This window comes from Sceloporus occidentalis, unplaced genomic scaffold (genome assembly GCF_023333645.1).
Source record: "Sceloporus occidentalis isolate IW3139 unplaced genomic scaffold, rSceOcc1.0.p SCAF_2, whole genome shotgun sequence".
Taxonomy (NCBI): Eukaryota; Metazoa; Chordata; class Lepidosauria; order Squamata; family Phrynosomatidae; genus Sceloporus; species Sceloporus occidentalis.
In genome coordinates this window covers 7,295,761-7,309,501 of record NW_028316982.1, presented here as the reverse complement: position 1 = coordinate 7,309,501, position 13,741 = coordinate 7,295,761, and the positions used below count along the sequence as shown (strand labels likewise).

The 13,741-nt window shown below is 43.1% G+C and overlaps 1 protein-coding gene across 1 annotated transcript in view; it reads right to left on the bottom strand.

Moving 5' to 3' along the window:
• LOC149317931 (interleukin-1 receptor accessory protein-like) overlaps nt 1-13,302 on the bottom strand; it is a 107,178-nt gene extending 93,876 nt beyond the window's left edge. The window contains exons 1-2 of the mRNA XM_089508681.1: nt 13,220-13,302; nt 9,845-9,968 (exon numbers count right to left, since the gene is read on the bottom strand). The gene's annotated coding sequence lies outside the window, so the exon portion shown is untranslated. The remainder of the gene's footprint in view (nt 1-9,844; nt 9,969-13,219) is intronic.
• Between the last annotated feature and the right edge of the window lie 439 nt (nt 13,303-13,741).

Sequence of the window (13,741 nt, the reverse complement as noted above, 5' to 3'; positions counted from 1 at the left end):
TGATTTTGCTATTTTATATAAGAGACACCATCTTACTATGCCACTGTAGTTAATGGGACTTAAGCATTCACAGATTTTTGATATCCACAGGGGGTCCTAGAACCAAACCCCACCAGATACCAAGGACCCACTGTATAAAACTTGGAAGACTATCTTTCCTGGATTCCACTATCCACGGATTGAAATAATTATATATACCAAACCATCCATGGATTTTGGTATCTACTAGGGGTCCTGGAACCAAACCCCAACCGATACCAAGGGCCCACTGTAGTCTAAAAATAAAATAGACTGGAATATTAAGATACCCACATTTGCAACTGTTAAGCAAATCACAAACTACTCCACTATGTTATACTACCCCACTGTGTCAGACACATGCAAACTGGGGGGGGGGGGGGGGGACTTCAACATTTTCACACATGTATCAGACTAAAAGAAAATAATGTGCATGAATATATTGCAGTGGTCTGCGCTAGGTGAAAAAGTTGCATCCAAGTGAACTGAATGGTCCCAGGCTAAGCTGATTCTGGAGCTATTTGATCTCAGAAGTAGCTCAGAAGTCATTGTTGTGGTGGTTGCTACTTGCCTTCATGTGTCTTATGGTAACCCAATCCTGGGTTTTGACAATTTCAGAGGGGGTTGCCATGCCTTTGAGGCTGAGAAAGCATGACTTGCCAAAGATCATCTGGTGAGTTTTGCTGAGGGTGCAGCTACACGGTAGAAATAATGGGGTGAAACAGATGGGCAGAATAAAGCAGCTTCCAGCCACTTTGAAGGCAAGGTGATTGCATGACACATGCCTCCAAGGCCAGTGAAAACCGAAATGAAGTCATGCTATGGAGCTAAAAACCAGAGCAAAAAGAAGCTGGGAGACTTCAACTTAGTTTGGAAAATGCACATCTTTGTGCCTGCATATAATAATAATAATAATAATAATTATAATAATAATAATAATAATAATATTTATTTATATCCTGCCTCTTCCGTTTGGGGATCAAGGCAAATAACAACAGAGTTTATGATACATAATATAAAAACAATAAAACCCACAAAACCCTGACCCAACCCTCCCTCCCAAACTATAAAATTAACATAAAACATGATTAAAATATATAACAATACAACACTACAAGATTATTCTACAACCCACGAATGACGAGGAGATATAGTAGGAAGGACGTATAGAGTTGGTTCTGGGCGGTTATCACTCAGAGAAGGCCTGCCGAAAGATAAAGGGGTTTTTTGCTTTTTTAAAAGCCTCCAATGAGGATAACTGGCAAATCTCTTCCGGAGGTCATTCCAAGCTTTAGGAGCTGTAGCAGATCTGGTCTTTTTTGGTGTAAAAGATTTTTCCTGGAGGAATGGAGTGTACAGGAAGGATTATATATAAAGTGCAGGGCTGCAGGAAAGCAAAAAAAGATAGTGCAACAACTCAAGAGGATGTAATTACAATATACACAAAATAAATTGTACAGCAAGGGAGCATGGGGTGAAGGGGGCATGTGGGGGGGGATCCAAGATTGTGCTATGCCAATGGATGATTCACACATCAATGCACCAATGCCCTGTACTGGTGGAGCATCACACATACAACTGTGTGGCTGATGAAAGGGGACGACATGTGGACAGATGTGGAAGATACCTGGATGTTACAGGCAGTGTGTTTGTGAGGTGGTGTGCCTGAATAGTGGGGAGGAGGCTACAAAAAACGTTACATAGCAGTGTGACTTGACACTGGATGTTTGGTCTGCCTTGGGAGAGGGCTGTAGGGACAGCAGAGTTTCAACCCACTTTTGGACAGAGCAGGATCAAGCTGCTTTTTCCTGCCCATCTGCTCCAGCCCAATGCAATTTGATACCACTTTAAGTGCTGTAGGAACATCCTATGAAATCCAGTGATCTGTAGTTTTACATCTTTCAGTGCCAAAGAGTACTGCTGCCTCACAAAACTACAAATCCCAGGATTGCTTAGGATGGAGCCATGTAGTTAAAAGTGGGGTCAAGCTGCATTATTTCTACAGTGTAGAGGCACCCTATGAAGGGATTCGAGCCCTGGTTTCTTAAGGTGCATCTACACTATAGAAGTAATGCAGCTTGACACCACTTTAAGCCCTGAAGCTCCATCCTATGGAATCTTGTGATTTTTCATATATCTCATATAGGAAACTTGTCGCTCTCATATATATATATATATATATATAGAGAGAGAGAGAGAGAGAGAGAGATGAGAGAGACAAGTTTCCTAAATGTTTCAACACCAGTTACTCTGCCATGTTCCTGTTGATTTTGAAACATTGTATTGAATTAACTCTTTTTTTAAAAAAAATATCTTAATGACTATTGGGAGATGGAGTTTGTCTCATTCTACAGCAACAAAAAAGGAGCATGTGCTTTATGGGAAATGTCACCTTGGAAAGATCTCAGAAATGTGTCTGGTCCTGCCCACATTGGAGGTAAAAAGTCCCTACATTGATTTCATCATATGCAAAAATTTCAACAACCTTTGTTTTGTTCCTTTGGCACAAAAAGTCTTCCTTGAAGCTGCATCTCTCCACTTTCCCACTTCAGATCCTTTTCTTTGTATGCATATGTGGAAATAATAATAATTTTTCTTTAAAAGGGAGGGAGATATACATTTAACAGTACACAAGTTCAGAGTCAGAACAGAGCCTGCTTAAAATGCAGCTGGAAATTCAATTTCCAGGATCAAAATGGTCCAAGCAAACCAGCAGATGAGCACCGGAGTGCATCTTCTCCTTTGTGTGCATGTTGTTAAAGGGTCCAATTCTGTTCCAGGGAACAGCTAAGAAAACAACCTTTGAATGGGTTTCTTTTGTCCACATAGATCTGCACACTCGGGGAGCGGAAAGGATTTCCACAGCTTGCTCTTCAAAAGGCTATAGTTAATCGTACTAAACACACTGTATCACTCTGTCTCTCCAGTTATCCTTGTTCCCCAACATGACTCTAAATTTAGACAGAAAGTTCCTGGAGGAAAAGGCTTTACAGCTGAGAGCATAGAAGCAAATGCTGTTTCTCAAGTGAAGAGGTGGAAATCGGAGGGTCAGTACTCCAACCCTCACCAAGACTCCTCTGCAAAGGCCCCGTCATCCCTGTGGGGAAAAATATCAAATAAAATGATAGTTTTGCAATTTTGCAAAATTCTGCAAATTGCAAAAACAACACCCCACTTTCTGGACCTACTGCATGCCACAGAAGGAGCTCGCCATCTCACAAAAGCCATCCCAAAGCAAGCTGAGAAAGGACATAGACTTTTGCCATGTGACCTTTGGCTTATCCCTTATCCATTTTATTATTATTATCATTTATTTCTATAGCACCATTGATGATATGGTGCTTTACAACAGAATAAAACATTTATGACTACTTCAATATACAAGACTAGAATACAGTACTAAAATACAAAACTAAAAATCCAATAGTAAAATCCAACAGTAAACTACAATGCCGAAAAAAGCTACACACACAAACACAAAATACAGAATAAAACAGATAAATAATTAGTTTAGTTTAGTTAATGAAAAATTGATATCCCATCCTTTCCCCCAGAACTTGGAAAACTGAGATCTTGGTCTAATTTGCATTGCAGAAGTAAAGCCGTTCTTCATCAGTACTAATGGTATTCTCAGATCTAAATAGTAGAATATGTTTTTTCACTGGATGGAGAATACGATGTATTAATACACAATAAATCAATTTCCTACAGAAATAAAGTAGTCGGTCACTGCTTTAACTGCCATGGTTCCATCTGATGAAATCCTGGGATTTGTAATTTGTTGAAGCACGAGAGTGCTCTGACAGAGAAGGCTAAATGTCTCACCAAACTACAAATCCCAGAAATCCATAGCCTTGAGCGGTGGCAGTTTAAGCAGCATCAAACTGTATTAATTTTGCAGTGTACATTAGATCTCCCACATATAATTCCCTGCCTGTGTTCCTCTCTCCCCATTTACCTCCTTCCATGACTTCCATGGCAGGGGGTAGTAGTTTGACCATTGGACTATGACTGGTGATCAGGATTCAAATCTCATCTCAGCCATGGAAACCTACTGGCAAGTCACACTATTTCAGCCTCAGAGAAGTGTAATGGCAAACACCCTCTGAAGAAACTTGTCAAGAAAAACTCATGGTTGGGTCACCTTCAGACAGTCATAGGTCAGAAATAACTTGAAGGCACACAACAACAACAAAGGACTGTAAGTGCCTTGCAAAATGAGCCCTGCCTCACTGCGCCAATGCAAACCATCATTTCACCAACTGCAATGTGGCATGGCCCCCTGATGTCTTACACATCTATGCATTCCCCTCAGATGCAGATGGGCACTTTCGTCTGACACCAAATATCTGCATGCAGCTCATGGTGGCACATATGTATACATGTCTCGCTGCTGCACATTCACTTGTTTCATGTTGCCATTGTACAATCATTTGCCTCAGTCCTCAAATCTGTATTATTGGGATGGTGGAATGACAATGCTGGCTTATTTCACTGAGTTGTTGTGATGATTTATATGCTATCAAATACAACAAAACACACCCTCCAGCTTTCTCAGTTTGGCAGAGACAATCCGGATTAATCCTCTGCCATCCTACTTGTTCAGCTGCTTGTAAAAATGTCCCAGTTTTTCTCCCCTCCTCCCTCTTTGCCAGCTTACTTCCACTGCTGCCAACTAAGTTCAAAGTGTAATAGGGGTTTGCATTCAGAAGATGGGGAAGGAGAGATGGAGACGGAATCTTCCCCTTTCCCTGTAGGCTCAGGCCAAAGCAAACTGCTGCAGCCTCTCCTGGCTTGTGTGCTCTTCTCCTTAATAACGTTTACCATCTTGACCACACTCTGATGTTGCTTGGCCATGCGTGTCTTGGTTTTCATCTGTGAAATATTGGAAGGTTGACAAAAGATTCTTGAGGCATATTATGGACTACATTATTTACATCCCTTTTTGACTCAGAGGTCCCTTCTTCAAATGTATTAAGTCATTGTTGCAATTGCATAAGAAAGTAAAGGGCAACAGGTTAAGCAAGTTAAGCGAGGGCAGGATTTATGACATACTACCAGGCAAAGGGCAAGTGACTACAAAAATACTGGGAAGAAATTGGTGACAGTAAGACCTGCTTGTGAGAATTGATCTGAGAAGAAAGCTGGGAGGAAGAAAGTCAACACATTTGAAATGTAATGCTGAATCAGAGTTCTGTGGATAACATGGACTGCCCGAAAGAGAAATGAATGGGTCTGAGAGCAATTCAAGCTTCAAGCCTCCTTAGAAGCCAAAATAACAAAACCAAATCGTAAAATGAGAGCACACATCACAATATGCAAGAATGCTCTGTCAAGTAGAAGGCAGTAGGGAAAGACAACCACATTATACACTTGGTCCTCTGCATCCACGGATTCTGTATCCATGGGTTTAACCATCCATGACTTGAAAATATCCCCCCCCCTCATAATTCCAAAAAGTAAACCTTGATATTGCCATTTTATATCAGAGACACTATTGTATTTAATGGGATTTGAGCATCCAAGGATTTCAGTATCCACAGGTGAACCAAACCCCAGCAGATACCAAGGGCCTACTATATGTGGATTGACTCCATCAAGGAAGTGATAGAAACCCTGAGTTTACAAGGCTGGAGCAGGGCTGTTGAGAACAAGGTCTCTTGTTTCACAACAAATAACCACAAAAGAAAAAGCTATTTGGCAACAAAATAGGATGTCTGAGGAAATTTCTTCAAATGATAAACACACAGCCTTCCCTTTGGAATCTGAGATAATGTATGGGAAGACTGCAAACATTTTAAAAGCATGACAGATAGATCACAAACTCAGAAGACTATTATTAACTGAGAGGAATTGTGCAAGTTCCAAGCACAAGACCAGAAAACATTACTGGCCAAGATCTTATGTCAGCATCAACCTCCACAGGTGGAGTTACACACTACGCAAACCTTACATTGAACAATATGGTGCAAATGACCCATCTGTGCAACCGAAGGCACAACCAAATGTGTATTCACCTCCATGCTCTGTTTGTAGTCTGCATCCATGTACAATGTACAACAGTATCCTCATGAAATGAACAGGCATGCTCATGTTGCATTTATTTACTTACAGTATTTATACCCTGCTCTTGAATCACAAAGGTTCTCAGAAATTGCAGACCATTTATGTGCCAATGGCACTACATGTGCAACTTCAATTCCACAACCTCAAAGTCAGTGCAGCCATCCTACAACATATAAAAAATGTCCAACCAATTCCTTTAGGAAACTTAACACACACATAAGATACCAATAGGATTCAGGTCAGTGCTTGGACTACCATCTTCAGCATCCTAGAAGTTGTAGTCCAAAACATCACTTTACCAAACATTGAACCTTCTTCATTCTCCAGCTCCATACAAAAAAACTGGTAGGCAAGCCAAAAAAAATATGTATGAACCTCTCCAGAAAATCCTCTCACCCAGCCTAGTGAAAGAGTCTCCCTTCCTTACATTCAGATCCAGTATTTCTCCTGCAAAGAATTATTGTCTCACTTATTCTACACTTCTAAGGTTCAGAAGTTGCAAGGTAGCATCTGGCTCATGGAAGGAGGAGAACTGGTTTCTGATTATGGCAATTATCTCCAAACTTATTTGTCAAATTGACTCATCTTTCCTGGAAAAAAGGCCCTTGGCTGCACATGTGCAAATGCAAAACAGAGAAAGAGACAAAAGCATGGAAAGCTAGAAAATAAGGAAGAGCAAATAGGAGCAAAATGTATACAAGTGAAAAAGAAAGTCTGTTCCCGAATTTTCATCCAGCCAGTTTGGAAGGCAAAGTTATTCAATATTTTACGTCTCTGGAGATCTATGGCATTCAAGATTTGACGGCAGCTGGCAAGTTTTCCTTACCAATAGCAATGTAATGCAAACTTTACCAAGGAAAAAATATTGAAACAGGATATAATGTAGAAGTGCTGGACACAAGTTAATTGGTTCATCATTCCTTGTTGTGTTTGTTCATACAGTGATTATTATTCTCTATGCCATCTGTATATTAGATGTTCACACCTTTGTATTCATCCTTGCTTTCAATGCTTTGTGGCCCTGGTGTTTACTTCACCGTTATGTTTCTGTAGTTATGTTTCAGTAATTATATTGATTCAAGGCTTTTCACTCCTGTGCTTTTTAAGCAATTGGTTTTGATTCAGATCGGACACAGCTGCTGGTTGTGCAGAGGATGTCCTGCTTATTATCAATATACAATGTGTCTGCACTACACAGGTATAATATAGCAATACAATTTTAACTAACCTAAGGTATCACATACATGTAGTTCAGTAAGGAGTTTAGAGGTCTGCAGTAGTTTAGGGTTTAAATCCCAGTTCAGCCATGGAAACCCAGCTAGTGACCTTGGGCAAATCACACTCTCTCAGCCTCAGAGGATGGCAATGGCAAACCCCGTCTGAATAAATCTGCCAAGAAAACCCCATGATGGGCTAGCCTTAGGGTCACCATAATTTGGAAACAATTTGAAGGCACGCAACAACAACAATACTAGTAGTTCAGGAGAAGGGTTTGGTTCTGTCTAGTGCAGTGGTTTTCAATCTTTGGTCCTCTGTGTGCTTTTGGACTTCAGCTCCCAGAATCCACAACTGTGAGCTGGGGCTTCTGGGAGCTAATGTCCTAGAGAACCAAAGTTTGAGAACTGTCAGTCTAGCTAGCAGCTACAGATAATGCCTGCAACTTTGCATCTACACTGCACCATAATAGAAATTTGATGCCACTTGCTAACTGTCATGAAGGCATCCTATGGAATTCTGGGAGTTGCAGTTTGAGGAGGACCTTAGAATTCCCTGCTAAATAGTGTCAAAGGCCACCGAAGTCTATTCAGCCCTATTTTGGGGACAGTTTCAAGTTAGCCATCATCTTAATTCAGCCTTTTTCAAGGCAATCAGCATGGAAATCAGTTTGAGATTCCTAGCACTCCTTGCCAGATGGGAGTTGCAGTCCAACACATCTTCATGGCCACATGGTTTTACCCAGGCCTGAATACTGCAACATTTAACCAGTGCTATCATAGGAAGCTGAGAAAGGACAGGAGGAAAAAAGAAGGAAATTTTACTCTTTATCCAGGCAGTAGTATTTCCTGTTTCTATTATGGGTGTGAAAGCTGGACAGTGAAGAAAGCCAATAGGAAGAGAATCAACTCATCTGAGATGTGATGTGGAGAGAGCCTCATCAAGGTGGAAGAGACCCCAGAGACCATCTAGTGAAATCTCATTCTTCCCTGCAGGAAGACACAATCAAAGCACTCCCAACAGACACCATAGATACTATATATCTATGGTTAGCCACCTCTGAGTCAATCCTGACTCATGGCAACCATGTGGATGAGACATCTCCAAGACTCCCTGTTCTCCACTGCTCTGCCTACATCCTGCAAATTTCTACCCGTCACCTCCCTAATAGAGTCTATCCATCTAGCCTGTGGTCTTCCTCTCTTTCTACATCCCAAATGCGGAGGGCCCCCTGTATACATATTAAAGCCTTCTGCATCTTCAGGTCATTTATTGATGTGTTCAAATATATGGATCCCACTCTACTTCCAAAGATCTCAGAGCAGCAGACAATTGTTGCTGTAGTTGTGTGTCTTCAAGTAATTTCTGACTTATGGCAACTCTAACGCAAACCTACTACAGGGTTATCTTGGCAAGATTTGTTTGGAGGGGAGGTTGGCTTTTTCTTCCTCTGCAGCTGAAAGAGTTTGACTTACCCAAGGGTCTTCCAGTGGGCTTCCATGGCCAAGCAGGGATTCGAACCCTGGTCTCCATGATCCTAGTCCGACACTACACCTGGTGGCCTCTCATGGGGTTTAGTCAGCCAGTTCTTTGGAGAAGGTTTCCCATTGTCTTCCTCTGAGGCTGAGAGAGTGTGATTTCTCCACAGTCACCCAATGGGTTTCCATAGCTGCGGAGGGATTCTAACTCTGGTCTCCCGGATTCCCTGACAGAACTGGATCAGAGAACTTTGGGACAGGAGGGGGACACCAAGGGGTCATCCAATCCAATCCCAAGGTGTTGCCAACCTTGATCTAACCAAGCACTCATGACTCTAGCTTTGTTGTTGTTCTTCTTCTTGTTGTTGTTCTTGTGTGCCTTCAAGCCATTTCTAATTTATGACAACCCTAAGGTGAACCTATCCCGGGCTGTTCTTTGTTAAGAGGGAAAATTATTGTTTAGTTATTTCATTTCATTTCTATGCTGCCTTTCTCCCAGAAAGCAGCCCAAGGCAGCTTACAGATGAAATTGTTTAAAACAAAAATGTGAAACTATTAAAACAGTATAAAACATACAAAAGTTAAAAAATAAATAAATAACAGGAGCACACACCCATAACATAAAAGCCTCCCTGACATGATCATATATTAAAAACCTGCTTCAATGTCTTTGCTAGTTTGCCTTTGCCTTCCTCTGAGGCTGAGAGCATGACTTGCCCAAGATCACCCTGTAGGTTTATGAAAGACAGCATATTGGGAAGCACATGGTCTTTCTTAGCTACTGGTGGAGTTGAATAGCTAAGTGTTTAATTTATTACTTTTAATTTAATGTATGTATTAATCTCCATTATTCTTTGTAGAGTGTATGCCATTGGCAGATCTTTATTTTTATTTTATTTTAATTGATCGTATGTACAGCCCTGGGTAAACCTACAGCGCTTTATAAATAATAATAATAATAATAATAATAATAATAATAATAATAGCAATAGCTGAACTAGGAGGTTCCTGAGCCAACATCCACCTGCTCATCTGATACCAAAAAGATGATAAAAGCACTGGCCTACCTTACAAAGTTGTCGCACTCATGGATGCAAAAAGCTGCAGGCACTTGAGAGGAAGCAGACTGAGAATGCTCTGTTGCAAGAGGCCCATTGGCAGCTGAAGCCCCTTGTCTTCCTTCAATTCCACCTGGAGGAAAGGCAAAGCAGAAGTCACCATATAATCTTTGTCATTGTTTTTGTTGTTGTGTGCCTTGTTGTGTGGTTTCAAGTCATTTCTGACTTATGGCAACCATAAGGTGAACCTATCATGGGGTTTTCTTGGCAAGATTTATTCAGAGGAGGTTTGCCTCTCAGCCTCAGAGGATGGCTATGGCAAACCCCTTCTGAAGAAACATGCCTCACCGTAAGTCAGAAACAATTTGAAGACACACTACAATAAATATGTGTGTGTGTGCATGCGTGATCTATTAATTTATGTTTTTATACAAGAGCAAAGGCAAACCCACTGTGAATAAATCTTTCCAAGAAAACCCCATGATAGCTTTGCCTTTGGGTCTCCATAAGTCAGAAATGACAACAATAATGTTACATTGGGCAAGTCACACTCTCTCAGCCTCAGAGAAAGGTAAAACACAACCCCCCTTGAACAAATCCAACAGAGGCTGGATGGCCATCTGTCAGGGATGCTTTGAATTGGATTTCCTGCCTGGCAGAGGGTTGGACTGGATGGCCCTAGTGGTCTCTTCCAACTCTACGATTCTATGATTCTATGAAATCCTACCAAGAAAATGATGTGATAGATTTGCCTTTTGGTCTCCATAAGTCAGACACAACCTAAAGACACACAACAACAATTAATTTTTAATTTTTCTATGCTGAAGGCACAAGATCCTCCATCTGATCATGGAAACTAAGAAGTGTCAGCTCTGGTCAGTACTTGGGTGGGAGACTGCCAACGAATCCTGGGAATTGGAGGCTCTATTTCAGAGGCAGGAAGATGCCAGCCTCAGCTGCTGGTGAAATGTCAGGAATAAACTCTTCTAGAACATGGCTTCAGAACCTGAAAAAGCCACAAAAAACTATGGATGCCGGCTGTGAAAGCCTTCAACTTCACAACTCTGAGGATTCTTTGCCTAAGAAATCCTTAGGAAATTCATGGTCACCAGAAGCCAAGAGGCAACTTGAAGGTACAGAGGACTTTTTCACAAGGAGGAATGTATCACTGTCCTGAAAGGGGAAGAAGGGGGGGGGGGGGCTACGATCCGAAAATGCAAGAAATTATGTAGTAGCTGATTGAATGCACAGATGAACACAGCGTTCTTCCAAAAGAGAAAGCAGCGCGAATGCGAATGAAAACATCACATGAGTACATACCCATCGGCTTCTTGTTTTTCAATTAGTGTGTTTGCGCATGCGCAGAGAGGACAGGATCCCATGGCCAACAGTAATCCCATGGCCAAATTGGAGATGAATTTAATACTAATGCAAACATGAATTGACTTCGAATTCGCAGTGGAAAAGGATTTATAAATTTGATATTTTTCCGAATTCAGCTATTCCAGGGATGTCTCACAATTGCGTCTGGATTGCCTTCTGTTTGCATGAGACGTCCTTTGAAAATATTTTGCAAAATTACATGAAATACCTTGGATGAACCTGTGGTTAACCTTCCAATTTTCCCCGTGTGAACAAGTCCATAGATGCATTAAAACCTTCACATGTACACTCCTCAGATCCAGCGTGGCAGAGTGGTTTGAACATTGGACTACGACTCTGGGGACCAGGCTTCAGTTCACAACTCGATTATGAAAACCCACAGGGCAAGTCACATACTCTCAGCCTCAAGGGAAGGCAATGACAAGCCCCCTCTGAAGAAACTTGCCAAGAAAACCCTATGATAGGGTCACCTAATTGGAAGCAACTTGAAGATGCACAACAATAGTTTGGATTACAACTTGGAGCAGATTCAGCACCTGTTGATGGTGGGAGCGTGTGGCCTTTATGGGTATACCACCAAACGGCTATTTTTGGAAGAATTGGGACAGAGGTTGGAAGGAAGCAGATGCTGCTCTTCAGTCTCCTGCATCAACCCTGATCTGGATTTTCCTTCCCTGGCTGGATTTCCCCTGTTTTTCCAGACTTTTCTGTCCAGCTTTCCTTTTTCTTCCATTCCAAGAGATCCACAATTTGGGAATGTGGAGACACAGCTGGGCCTCCTTCCCCCCAATGCACACGCAAGACCCCCCTCCAATAACAGGGAAGGAATCCCCCCAAATTGTTGCAAAAATCCCAGACCAAAAAGGATCACAGGAAGGAGGACTCAGGGTGACCAGATGTCATAACCGCAAAGGAGGACAAGGCACTGCCGAATGTAGGACATTCAAGAGAAAATTGCAGGCATTACCAAATAAAAGCTTAAAGCACTAACAGGAATATAAGCGCATGCTTCTTCGTCATGCTTGAAATGGAGGGCACTTTGGAATTCCTGCCGGACAGAAGGCTGAAATGGAGGACGTGTCCTGGAAAAGGAGGACATCTGGTCATCCTGGGAGAAGACTCTATGCTCCAGGTCCTCCTTCCTTTCCTTCCTTCGCGCAAAGATGCTGACCATGATGGTTTCATTTTTATCCCACCTTCTCCCCCATCTTGGGACTCAAGACTTGTCTGAAAAGCAGCACAGATTAAAAACGAAGCATTCTTAGGACTAGAAAGGCATTTTTTCTTGTTTCCAAATCGCTGACGAAGTCAAAAAACAGCAAATGTGAACTACTGTATGTCAAAAGGCCTAAAGAGGCTGCATATGACTGAGTGCACGCCTCTTGACTTCCCATGAATCTCAGGGGGTTTTCTAGGCAAGGGATCCTCAAGAGCTGGCTTTGCCTGTCCCTTCCTCGGCCACAGAAACTCCACCCACTGAGATTCGTCAGCGGTCTCCCATCCAAGTCCTAACCGGGGCTGACCCTGCTTAGCTTCCAACATCCGATGGGCAGAAGGTGGAAATGGAGGACGCGCCCTGGGAAAGGAGGACTGGTTCGGTCGCCCTGAGCGGAAGACATTTTTGGGATTCTTCCTGGGCAGGAGGTGGGAATGGAGGACGCGCCCTGGGAAAGGAGGACTAGTCTGGTCACCCTGAGTGGAGGACGTTTTTGGAAGGTGGAAATGGAGGACGGGTCCTGCAAAAAAAGGACGCCACCCTGAATGGAGGACCTTTTTGGAATTTCTCCTGGAGAGAAGGTGGGAATGGAGGACGCGTCCTGGAAAAGGAGGACAGGTTTGATCCCCCTGAGCGGAGGACTTTCTTTGGGGCATTGCTCCTGGAGAGAAGGTGGGAATGGAGGAGGAGCGTCCTGGCAAAGGAGGACTGGCCGGCGAAGGGACCCTGCTTCGGGGAAGAAGGCGAGAAGGCTCCGCTCCCGCCCTCTTTCCGCCCGGACCCACCTCAGCCTCCTCCGGGGCTCCGCCGACCGACCTCCGGCGCGCCTCCAGTCCGGCCGCTTGCCTCCGATGGACGCTGCCCGGACTCCCGGCCAGGAGCCGCAGCTGCTGATTGGAGCAGGGGGCCCGTGACGTCAGGGTATGCAAAGCAGGGGGCGGGTCTGAGGGAAGGGAGGCGGGGCGGAGGAGGAGGAGGAGAAAGGAAGGAAGAAGAAGAGGAGGAGGAGGAGGAGAGAGGAAGAGGAAGACAGAAGGAGGAGAGAGAGGAGGAGAAAAAGAGGAGAGAGGAAAAGAAGGAAGAGGAGGAAGAAAAAGAAGGGGAAGGGGAGGAGAAGGAAGGAAAGGAGGAGGAAGAGGAGGGGAGGAAGAAGACAAAGAAGAGAGGAAAAGAAGGGAGAGGAGGAGGAACAGGAAGAAGAAAAGGAGGAGAAGGAAGGAAAGAAGGAAAGGAAGAGGAGGAAGGAAGAGGAAGAGGAGGAAGGAAGAGGAAGAGGAGGAGAAAAATAAGAAGAGGAAAAGAGGAGG